This window comes from Castor canadensis, chromosome 13, assembly GCF_047511655.1.
Source record: "Castor canadensis chromosome 13, mCasCan1.hap1v2, whole genome shotgun sequence".
Lineage (NCBI taxonomy): Eukaryota > Metazoa > Chordata > Mammalia > Rodentia > Castoridae > Castor > Castor canadensis.
Window position 1 is genome coordinate 15,901,844 of NC_133398.1, and position 13,012 is coordinate 15,914,855.

Genomic DNA, 13,012 nt, shown 5'->3' on the forward strand with positions numbered 1-13,012 from the left:
AAATGTTGGTGATTATACAATAGAAATGTATTTTGACTTTTGTTGTTTGGGATGAGTGTGGAAAGAAGTCATGAGGTAGAGGCTTCCCAAAAACAAAAGTGGCTGCAGTCATTTCACATATTGAGCCACTGATAGGGGCAGCCTCTGGAGTGTGTAATCATCCTAAAGAGCGTGGCACTTGTCAAGCTATGAGGTGTGGACTCTTTTTCCTGTGATCTGGAGATAATTGGTCCTGCCAGACAAGCAGCAAACTGGGCCACAGGTTCTTAACTAACTACAGACTGGGCAAAATGACACTGGGAGGGACAATGCCAGCTTCCATGGCCCTCAGGTTCCACTCATGCTTATTATCATAGCCATTTCTTACCACTAAGGCCTAAAGTCAGAAGTAAGAGTCATTTAGGAGAAAATGGGGGAGGTACGTTCAAGGTAGATTCTGATGCCAGTCCTCTTTACTTTAATCCAGATTCAAATAAACTGGATTCAGGAAGTATGGAAAAGGAGAATCACAGTCACCTACCTTAGACTTACAGATCTCCTACCCCCAAGACAACAAGGGTTCACCTCAGGGCTTGGTTCTACAGTGAGCTCATTGCAAAATCCAAGGCAGGAACATCTGTCCAACAAGAGTGATGTTCCATTACTTTGACTTACTTCCAGTTTCTAATTTTAGCCCTGTTCCAGTAATTCTTTTTATGTCCTTTGTGATCAAGTCTTATTTTGTATACCAGTTTTTGCTATCTGACTCTAATCATTCCATTTATTTATAAATATTTAATGAGCACAATTCTTGTTCTAGGTACTGTCCTGAATTCTAGACATATAGTGGTGCAAAGGACAGCCAATGTGTTCATGGAGATTGTATTCCATGGACAGAGAAATAAACAGAAAACCAAAGTAAAGTGCACTGTCATATATGTAGTAGTAAGTGTTTTAAAGACAAATAAACAAAAGAAAAGCATCAGAGGTACTAAGGTAGGTGGGAAGTAGCATTTAAACAGAGAAGAGGTATCATTTGATCAGTGGAAGAGTGAGTCCTATGCCTAATTGGGTGTGGGAGAAATAAGGTACTCCTGGTGACATTGGCTAAAGGTATTAAGATGGGGACATGTGGGAGGTATTCTTGGGATACAGTGCAATGAGAAAGGAGGGAGGAGTGGGATAAGAGCCAGAAAGGGAGCTAGGCTGTATCCACAACACAGCCTTGGAAGCCAGGCCAGGAAAAGCTTCTTGGAGTCTTTGGTCCTGTCTATGATCAAGATATGTCTTAGATTACTCTGATGTTGGTGACTTTCTGGTATAACACTTGCCTGACATGACTCACTCTGAGCTCTCATGCTCAGCAATCTCAAAGTCAGATGACTCAATGTGGACTTTTTTTTTCTGAACCTTACTGTACAACCCAGTAAGGCTAAATATAACATTGCAGGCTCATGAGACCCATATTGTACTTGGAGACGTTTTCTCTCTTCTTGGACTGGGTCTAATTCCATTTTGGCTCAAGGCTGGTCCCTGCCAATGGCCTCTTTTGCCCCAGTGGGTCCATCCTAATGCTATTTGCATTGATGCCCTCCAAAAGCACTGGGGAGCTGGCTTTGCTATAGAAAAACAGGAGCACTTTGTAATGGAGGTTGTAATTAGAAAAGCATTTGAATAATTAATAACTTCTCTTTATTACTGCTGATGGGTGAAACTGGCCCCAAACCCACTATTCAGGCTTGGTCTTCACCACTCTCTCTGCAGCTATCACTGAAGGTAGTGAGTATTTGTCTACATTGCTGAAAATGTGTATCTCCCACTCCTTCCCTGGACAAATATCTCAAAAGAGTGCCTTTTTTGCAGGTCTCATGATAACCCAGGAAGTTACACTATCCTCTGGTGGGCTCCTGTTGCACCTTGTACCCGCCTCCACTTATGTGATACTTTAATTTAACTAAACCTATACCTGTTATTTTCCACTTCTGAGGGTGTATCTACTTCCAGCGTGGTTTAACTTAGTGATCAAAAGGTTTGCAGCAAAGTCACACTGCCTTGGTTTAAATTCTGCTACTGCATTTACTACCTACATAACTTAAAGCAAATTATTGAACCCATGTGTTTCTCTGTTTATTTATCTCAAACTGAAATGGCAGTAATGCTCACCTGTTAACATTGCCTTATGACAATAGTAACTGTCAATCGGTCTCCCTATTTATCCCTTTACCTCTCTTTGTAGCAGTCACAGAGTTAAAAAAAATGTTCTTTCCTCAAATTTTTCACACACTTATTACCTATTTCTAACCATTCAAGGGTCATCTCCAGTAGTTGCTCAGAAAAGCACATGCTGTGGCTTTTCAAGTAGACCCTCCCTCTATCCAAGCTATCCACTGTCTCACTTCCATGCAGGGTAGTAAGCATTGCTGTTAGCCAGATATTTTCCTCTATCTCCTTCTGTGAACTGGACAGTATACACTCTTGGTTTCTTGATATTAAGCAAGACTGTATGTCTAATTCTGGCCAGTGAGTTGTGAGCAAAAACATTAATTGTTCTGAGTATTTAATTGCTAAAACAAGACTTTCTAGAGATCTTACTCCCCTGAGCATGGTAACTGGCTGGACTCAGCATGGGTCCCTAAGTGATTATGATGTGAAGAGAGTCCCTTGTTTTCCAGAACTACAACATAGCATAAGCAACATTTAAACTGCTGTGATTCTGAGGCCATTTGTTACTGAAGCCATAACCTCGCTAACTCTGATTGATAGGGCCTTTGTACTATGTATTATTATTAAATATTGATAAATATTATTAAAATAGTTAAATATCAATAAATTAATAACTGAATTATTAAAAATAGAATTATAATTGGTAATAGGATTAAATACACTATTAAAATGATTGTTAGTTATTCCTCAAAACCTATTATTCCTTTCTTCTATTGTTAGCTAAGAAATGACTACACAGAATAAAGACTACAATCTCTGGGCCCTTGACAAGAAATATAACCATAAGACAAGCTCTGGCCAATGATGTATGAGCATAAGTGAAGTTTACCACTTCTGAGCCTCAAACTTATGGAGAAAAGTATAACCATTCCTTTGGTCTAGCTAGAAGGTAAAAATGATGATTGCAACTTTAAGTAGATGGGGAAATGCCCTAGAGATGATGGAACAAGGAGAAAACAGAACTACTTTTCCCGACACTATGGATTTCCTTATGTCTGAGTTGTCATGTGATTAAAAATAAGCTTTTTATCTTATGTAAGCTAATGTTATTTGGGGTTGTTATTATGGCTGTTACAGAAATCAAGCCCATTTGCTCACCAATATGCCATCTCAAGTTATCTGGCTCCTTTATATAATTGAGTAGGGTCTATTCCCACAACCTCAACACACACTGTACACTCTGTGGGAGTAGGAATGGTTTGTGCCTTATTCATTGCTATACCAACAGTTTAGTGAAGGGCCCATCATAGAGAAAATTCTTAAAAAATATTTGTTGAATCAGTTAGTGTATATGCTACATAGTAATTACTGAAAAAACCATTACCATTAAATATTATTAGATCTTACTCTTTACAACTGAGAACAAGTTTTTCTACTGACCATCATAAAGATTTAATCACATGACAATTTCTGAGGTTTCTAATGTTTCTTTTGCTTGTGCAAGCATTTTGCTTCTTCCTCTCTTACCAAATTCCTTTAAGAACAAATTTTGGTCTTTTGTCTGTGTCACATAGCATTTTAGCATTTACATGGCCTGTCTTTTATTTTATAAGTGTGTGAAAAAGATCAGAGAGGGGGACATATTTGCTACAAGTTACACAGTTAACTGTGACAAAAGAACCTAGAATTCAAGATTCTTGTCCTTCTTTAAGTGTGTTCATTTTCATGAGAAATTCCAACTCTTCTTGGTTGAGATTATTCTTTTATCAGACTTAATGGATATGGATGGACGGTGCTATGTGATAGTCCTTATATTGGGATTTTATAGTGACTGTGCAACAGTGTCTCCAATTTTATTGATTAGGCCTTCTTCACATTTGGAACCCAACAAGGGGTCAAGACAAGTAGCACCTTAGCTTTCCAAGGACACTGGGATCCTGGTTGTACTTGGTCCACTTAGACACGTTAGAGGGGACCTTCCAGCATCCTCTGTAGAAATGATGCCTAGAGCAGGAACAGATGGTTTTGGAAGGAAATGAGTCCTATGTCTCTGGAGGAGAGATATTCCAGCAGAGTGTGAACATCAGGTAGTAGGGAAGTGAGTGAGGAATTTCAGGGGTCAGGTGGATTTTCAGTAAAATGTGCTGTCAAGACTGAGAGCAAACACAATCCAATCCAACCAATACAAACACAATAAAGCTGAGCATAACAAAATCAGGTAAGTGTTCTGAATCTCCTTTCTTTTCCAATTTTACTTACTTCGCATCCAGGAGAAGTGAAAAGGAAACTAGAAAAATAATGGCTGACGCAGAGCAGAGCAGATATCCAATAAATGTCCTGGAAATAGATAATCTGACCCCATTCAGTTCTGTGCCATTTTCTGCCCCTAATTCCCACTGATCCTCTCTGGTTATAGACAGTAAAGGTTTTGGAGTGTTCTACACTCCATCAACTGGTACAGCAGTTCCAAGAAGATTTGCTCAACACGATCTATTTTAAAACTTGCTGGTTTGAGCAAATGCTCACAATGCAAGTAACATATTAACTGTTCTAAGATGCTCCATGAACAAAAAACAAAACAAACTTGTTGAACTTCTCAACCCTCTATTTACTCATGCTATTTGATCAGGGAACCTTTTTAAACTGTATTGCAAACAACAGATTTGTCGGTGAGCACTTAGGAAACACCGATTTAGCCCAAATCCCTTATTTTGTGCATGAAAAACAGAGGCTCAGAGAAGAGGAAATTGTTAGTCAAAACATGAACCTGGATCTCCAGTCCTGAGCCACTATGCTAACTACTTGTCTCATGGGTGAGAGCGCATCCCGAATGCAGCTCTATGTGGCCAGCATTTTCTCTAACAGCTTCTCTGCCAATGGATCATGTTGCAGAAATACGTGACCAAGACAATGTGCTGTGAAATGAATGGGTTTACCATCCAGGGCACGAGCCCTGTGCCCTTGCTCATTAGGAACAATTTGCATGCAGGACATCAGTGTGACAGGCCCAGCAAGGGATTTGTTTAGCTCATTTAGAGTAATGGAGACAAGAGATTAATCACTTGAACACCGATGCACCTTACTTCTGCAACCCCACCATACATGCCCAGCCATCCTCACCTAATCTGATGCCCTGGCAGTACTCTCAGACATGTACCACACCTTTGGAGTCTGACCTACTCTCCCATCCATGGACAGCAAGGACTGACCAATCATATGGACTGGAGGAACAATTCAAAAGTCAGTCACAGCTTTCTTCTATATGTCTACTATTGTCTTGATTCCTCATACACACTAAATTTTAGATCACAGTATACTGTGAGGCCAGATTTCCCCTAATTTACATGGGCAACCTACCTGTGTGCTCCAGTTCTTGACTTCTTTCCTCCAGTACAATAGGAACAGTCCTTCCTCCTGCCAATGACCATTACCCCTGCCTGTGCCCTGCACTCCCAGCCCCTCCCACTATCTCCATTTGTTAGCTAACACTGTGCTCTGTTTTTATCAACTTCTCCCACTCCTCTTGATTCTTCTCAGCAATTGATAAATATGCTGTACTCTTTCCTTTCACATGTATGTTTAAAGAGAGAGCTTAATTAACTTGCTCAAAGGCCATGCAACAGATATAACACTAACATCAATTAGTTGACATTACATTTTGCTCCATTTTTTGATATATTTCTCTACTCTTCTTCACACCCACACTTCTAAAATAACATAGCATGCAGTTTCTATTTCTTACCTCACCATTTCTTCTTCAATTTACATCTTCCTACTTCAGGGGTTATAATCTCTTTGTCCCTCTGGGGAATGTTCATCTCTTGATTGCTTTCTGACTCATTGACCTGATCAGGTAAATCTCACCCCTCCCCACACAAACCACAACAACATTAAAAGGTCTTATGACCTCCTCTGTTTTTCCTCATTCCATGTATGAGTATTTTACTTTTAAAATTATTTTTGTTATCAAAGACTTCATGTCTGTTTCTTTGATTTGAATATATCATCCATGAGGATGGATAAGTCTCATGTGCCTTAGCCATTGTAGCACTAGCTCTGTATTTGGCATATACTCCTTATTAACACATGGAATAAAAATACATGAAGCACACTAAGCTTCCTTTGAAAATTAAGGGGTTGGATTTCTCATGATCTCTAGCAAACTGCTTAGCGCTAGGTATTTCATCTCTTAGGATGCCTGTCACTGTGTCTGGGAACTGGGAAACAAAATCTACCTACCTTGCCTTATTCAGAGGGGGAGATCTGATAAAAGTGTGGACAAGAAGGGCTTGGTGAAGGTCCACAAATGTGTAACAAAACACACAAAAACGAGTCTTCTTAATGACTTTTGCTTCAGATTGACTAGAAAAAGGGGCATAAGCTGTTTTTTGTGATGTAAAAATATAGATTAGGATTTCTAGGTTTTTTTCTAGCCCTAGGAAAAATCTGTCTCTTTTTTTTGGATCTTCTCTAGGGACAAAATGAAACACGCAGGCCAGATAAACCTCTGAAGAAGGTTCATTCTTTCCATGTCATTCTATGACCCACAAATTTATTCCAAAGTATAAATACCTTAATCAAATAATTTGATTTTTCATGGAGGTTGGAGGCTATATCATGATGGCAAGTCAGGCTCTGTGAGTGACACTCTGTGGCCATTCCTCTGGAATAAGACCCAGACTTGGTTGCAGAGGTCAGGATTTCTAATCCAAGTCTGTTCATGGATAGATGAAGACCCAGGAGCCACTCTGTGCTCTCAGAGTTTCAGTTTCCACATTCAAAACTCAGGAGTAGCAGGGCCAACTTCACTGAGCCATAGGGGGGAGCAAATGTCATTACTACAGGGAAAGTAAGTCATGGATTCCAGAATGTTCCAGGTAAGCAATGCTTTTTGCTAACCATTTCAAGCAGGCAGGCACATGAACCTCTTCTGCAAAAAAGGGATTGGGTCCTATTATCCTTTCCAGCAGAAGCCTGTTACAAAGCTTTGGAAACAAAGGGTGACACTAGAAACCGTCATGCTTTAAAGCAGCACATTGTTCCCAGCTCTCAGCTTGCAGTGCAGAGCTCAATTTGTTATCCCAAGATGGCAAATTTGGGACTGGAGTGACTTGATACTGCAGGCTATTGTCTCCTAGATGATTGATTAACTAAGGCTCTTCTGATCTCAGAGGTTTGCACACTGCCCAAGGTTCCTCTCTCCAGAAGGGAATCATGTTTCCTCTGAGAATGGCTCTCAGGAGATGAATATGAAAGCTCTGCTTGTCCCCTGACACTGCCTGTTGGTTCCATTTTTGGTATTGTCCTAGTGTTCACCGTGTGGACTTGCTAGACAGACAGAATCCTAGTAAGAGGTATATCATAGATTGTGTCTGCTAAAAAAAAAAAAAAGAAAAAAACCCCCAGCATTTTAATATGTGGAAGAAAGAAACATCATATATAAATAGTTTAAATTACAAATTCTACCATTTGCCCCCTCATAAACTTAAGAAGTTAGTTTATTTGTATGAGCCTTATGACCTCCTATGGAAGCAGCATATTAATGACTGACATAGGGTTGTGTGAGAATTAAAAGATAAAGCATAAAGAAAGCCTTTGGCTCTGGGTATGATACATTATAGGTGCTCCTTGGGTGTCAGTGATATTTCTTCCTTATAGAGTATATGCACAATAAAGTATTATTCAGCAACAAAAAAGAATGAAATTTTGTTGTTTGCAGAAGAATGGAGGATGGAAATGGTGATCATCATGTTAAACAAAATAAACCAAACTCAGAAAGACATTTGTTTCATGTTTTCTCTCACATGCAGAATCTATATGTAAATAAATAGATATAGAAGTACAAGAAAGAGACCAGTGGAGGAGGAATGGGAATGAATATGATCAAAATATGCTATATGCGTGTATGAAAATGTCATTCTGTAAAAAATTACAATTAATATTTTCATGAAATGAAATGTACAATGAATATATACTAATAAAAAAAGAAAAAAGAGAGGGAAGGAAGCCACGTAGGTCATGAAATTTAGTGTTGGCCACTGGATATTTCTCAATTTTTGTTGGCTGATAATCAATCACCCTATTGATGCATAAGTAGGAGCCACTAATCTCCCGGTCCATGCAATAAACAATTTTCACAAGCTCTGCAGATCTTAGCTGTTCCAGCTGCATATCTCTAAGCTGCAAGTAGGGTGAGGTCCACTTCATGTGTTTCTTGTCCTCTTTAGACCAACAGACTATCCAGGGCTGTTCTTCTCATGGAGCTGACCGAGGTATGAGGGGCAAATAGGAACATAAGATGACTCTTACAGCCAAGGTTCAGAGCTGACACCCTAACATCTTCCCCCTAGTCCATTGTCCAAAGTTATGAATTCAGTACAGAGTATGTAATTGGAACCATTGATAAAATCTATCACAGCTACTATGTACCCAGACACTCTTCCTATATGTGAGAGAGGAATGTACCATAAAAGGTGAAACAAAAGTCTCACTTCCCCCTTTCTAAGCAGTACGAAGAAAAATATTTTCTCCCCCTGCTTCCAGAGCTGATGTAAGGAAAATGAATTGAGCAGACCAATGATGTATTCCATCCCAGCATATTGAATTTTTTTAAAAACTATTTTTAATTCCAGAAATCATTTTAAATTTATTTTTTGTTAAGCAATAAATGTCCATGATCCAAAATTTAAAGAATCTAAATGGCCATACACAGTAAAAGAGGTTTCCTTTGCTCCATTCTCTGGTCACACAGTTCTCCTAATTACACAGACAGGCAATCACTCACCCTATGGAATTTAAGGGCTATGTCCTGTACCAATTATTCCCTAAAAATCTTTCGTAATGGTTGGTCTTTTCCCCACTGTTGAATATTCCCAGTGGAGTGCTGCAGTTTACAATGCTGTCCATCCACGTGGGATAATTAGTTTACATTTACCACTTGCTAACACTGTTTTGTGAACTGGTTAACAGCGGAGCTTTAGAGAAATGACACATAATGGATGAAATTCAAACTTCATGTGGGTAAGTTCAGTGATTTCCCACATTCACATGCTTTGGTGTGTGGGGTGCTCAATAATCAAATTCCAATTTGTCTTCTTAGGGATCTTTTTCTTTCTTCCACTTGGTAGATTCTCAGCCATAGTATGATAAATTAAGACATTTTTCAGCAAGCAGTCATTCCTTTTCCTTTTCCCTTTGGGGTAGAATATAATTTCCAGCTCTACTTTGGGATTGGTTGTGTTCTTCCTTGTGTCCAGTGGAAGGTGAGGTATTAACTGTGCATGTGCAGAGCTTCTGTGAACCACCTGGAGGAGAACAGACCTGAGTACCTGTGATTTGAGGAGATTTTGATGAGTGTGCAGTTGATAAGCACCAAACACAATGTGTGGAATGTGTGTGGAAAATAAGAGTTGTTGCCATCACCCAGAGTTTTGGAGTGGTTGGTAATGAGCATTATCTGGCTGATACTACAATTCAACCAAATAATTCATTGCTAATCTTATAGAACTTATATTGGGGATTTTTATTTGTACTGCCCAATTTATCTGAGATTCCTTTTTTCCTTTAACCATGGTAGCTACATGCCTAAAGTGTAGTTGCTAAGAAGGTATGTAACAGAGATAAGAAGACCTGGGGCTTAATTCCTGTTCAGCTATTTATCAGCTTGGGGGAATCACTAATTTCATATGATTCAGTTTTCTCAAGTGTAAAATGAGATTAGTGATGTCTACCTTTATGGAATATTGCAAGGGTTCAGTATATATAAATGCCAACTTTGGCACTGATAGCATACTCATCAGATATTTCTAATTCATATTATGTGTTTTCTTAGATAATTTTGCAACAACCCTCTGGGACAAGTTCTATCATTTCCCAATTTTACAGATAAAGAAAACTGAGGCTCAGAGCTACTAATTCACTTTTCTTACAATTAAGGGAAGACACAAACCAGGTTGCTGTTTCCAGATTCTATACCTTACTACTGTATTAAGTTGCTTGGAAGATTTCTGAAATTTATTTCAGTTTCTCTGCTATACGGTTCCTTGGTCAGAAATACGTCAGCCTAAATAACAGAGATGTCTTCTTCTAGCCCGGTTCTTTCTAAATTGTGAGATGCACACCTGGGATGGTCCAGCAGGTGATTTAGATGGGATGAAGACACTGAATCATATTGTGAGAAAATCATTTCCTTTTCAATTATCTTTAAATGTCAAGGGAAAAAAATCTTAGTTGGGTGCTAACATCTTTAACACTTCTAACACTTGCTAATCTCCCCACTTCTCCACTCTTCTTTTTATAGCAGACAGAGCAGGTTCCAGGCTCAAAGCCTCTGATAAGTAACAACTTCTTGTTAGAATTTCATTAACAGTGCTAAGTGTTCATCACTATTATTTTTTCATTGTCTTTTATTTAAAACTTGCCTTTCTGGCTTCCCATTTACTGCATAATTTAAAGTTTCCTTATATCTTGCACTTATTTAACTGAAAAGAGCTGATTTAAGAAAAAACAAATAAGTAAATAAACTGTACAGATTATGAAAAACAAAGATTATGAAGATGTTAGTCAAATAACAGTAGTTTATGCAATACTGTTTTATATGGAGTTTAGTGTTTTACTTTTTTTTTTTGCTATATCTGGCAGCCTCCCTATTCTTTATTAGTCACTGAAATGGTAGTTCTGTCCCCAAGTAACACATAAGGCTTAACTGGTAAGAAAACTATATATAATTCTATTTATTTGGAATACAAACACTAAGCTTTTTTGTTTCAAACAATATGTCCCAGGCCAGTGCTGGCTTCTGCTGACTTCTCTCACTGGCTAGCTACTGACTACATAAATAATTCCCATTCTCTGAACTCCAGTAACCCCATTTATTAAATAAGAAGATTTAACTAGACGATCTCTAATTCAAAAGCATATGAATTTTTTCAATATTACTTTTATTAACAGAATCACTTCACCATTGAGAATTTCAAATGTTTTCATAATAAACCCACAGAATCAAGGGCAACAATATATTTGCAATAGAAATTCATTAGCATATTTTGATAGTTTTTGATCATTTTTGCATGTATTAAAATAAAACATTTGGTAAAAATTAAACGTTCTATGCAAATGAGTACAACAAGCTTACTTTCGGAATAATAATTCATTATCTCTCTTGTAATATATGTGAGAGTATTTTTCTTTTTTCTAGTACTCATAGCTATTAAGTCAGCACATTGGAAGTTTACCAAGAAAGTATAACACAGGATCCTATCTTTCATTTGCATAAATCCCAGAATTCCACCTGTCTAAAATTGTAAGCTATTAATAGGTGACAAGACTGCCACTAGATGTTCATTTATAATGTTGTCATTGGAACTTAATGGATATTTGGGACATATTTTAGGAATTGTAATTTTTTTGCCAGAAACTGTAAAAGAAGAAAGTGTGTTTGTGCTATGGCAAAAAGGTTTTGCACTCAGAAGGTATATCTACCAAAAGTCTTGAATTTTTCTCTTGTGTAATTTCCCTCCTTTGATTTTTATAAGATAGAATTATATAATTATGATGTTAAGCTGGAAGGAAACTTGAGACTCCTCCACTTCAATGCCTTCATCATACAGATGAAGAAATTTAGACCCAGACAGCTCTAGCATCTCACTCATAGTTACACAGCTAGTGACAGTATTGGGACTAGACTCTAAGTCTCCTAACTTAGAGTTCAGGTGTTTATGTGTGTTGGTATGTAAGATATAAATGCAGACATTGTAGTTTTGTATGCAAATGCAACAACCATTACATAGTTTTATCATCAAAGCCAATTCTACAAAGTTATGAAGTTGATGGTTTCTTATCAATATCATAGTCTTATCTCTTCCCTGACCTCTTTCTGAACCACCCACCCCAGCTCCACACTGCCAGTACTTACTGTCTAACCCACTTTAGAGAAAATTAATTTGTGCTATACATTAACATCGTTTCCTTGAAGTTTTGATTCTGATAAGTTTTGTGTGTTGCTATTGGTTGTGCATTCTTTGAAGAGTGAGACTACACACTTCTTAAGTTTCTATGATTCCTAGAACCTAGTCCAGGGCCAGAATGTAGAATGACCTAAATGAAAATTCATCCTTAAATGCTTAAAAGTAATGCTTAAAACATTAAATTATTAAATGCTCAAGCCTTTTTTAGTGAAACTTAATGGTGTATCTAAGCTTGCACAGCTAGGCAAAGATGGGGTTCTAATAAAATAAACATAGTCTTCAAATGTTAATAATATAAAATAATAGGAACCATGTGTCTTGCACATTTGTGAATTTAAAGTAATTTTATAGTAAAGAATAACAACTCTATTTCATTAAAGTAAGCCTTAATATCAAGACAATAGTTTATTAAGATAGATAGATAGATAGATAATAGATGATAGATAGATAGATAGATAATTTTGGAGGCAAAGTTTCACTATGTATTCCTGTCTTACCTTAAAATAACAATCTTCCTGCTTTACTCTGCCAAGTGCTGGGATTACAGACATACACCAGCATGCCAATTGCCTTTCTAGATAAGGTATGTATTTTTCTGTGACCATGTAAATACTAACATATTAACAAACTAGGCTGGGAAACTCTTAGCTGCAATTTCCCAAGCAACATTAAAGAAGAGTTAGTGGGATACATAAAAGTTGAGTCTCCTGGCAATCAGGAGTGTAGACTATGGGAGTAATGAACAAGCTCTAGGCTTGAGACCACATGAAGACAGATTAACAATATGCACACCTTTCCTAACTGGCCTAACCCACACAAAGAAACACTATACTCTCTAAACATGTACCCTACACTAGTGACAGATTTTAAGAACCACTTGTATATGACCTTTTCATTCTATTCTA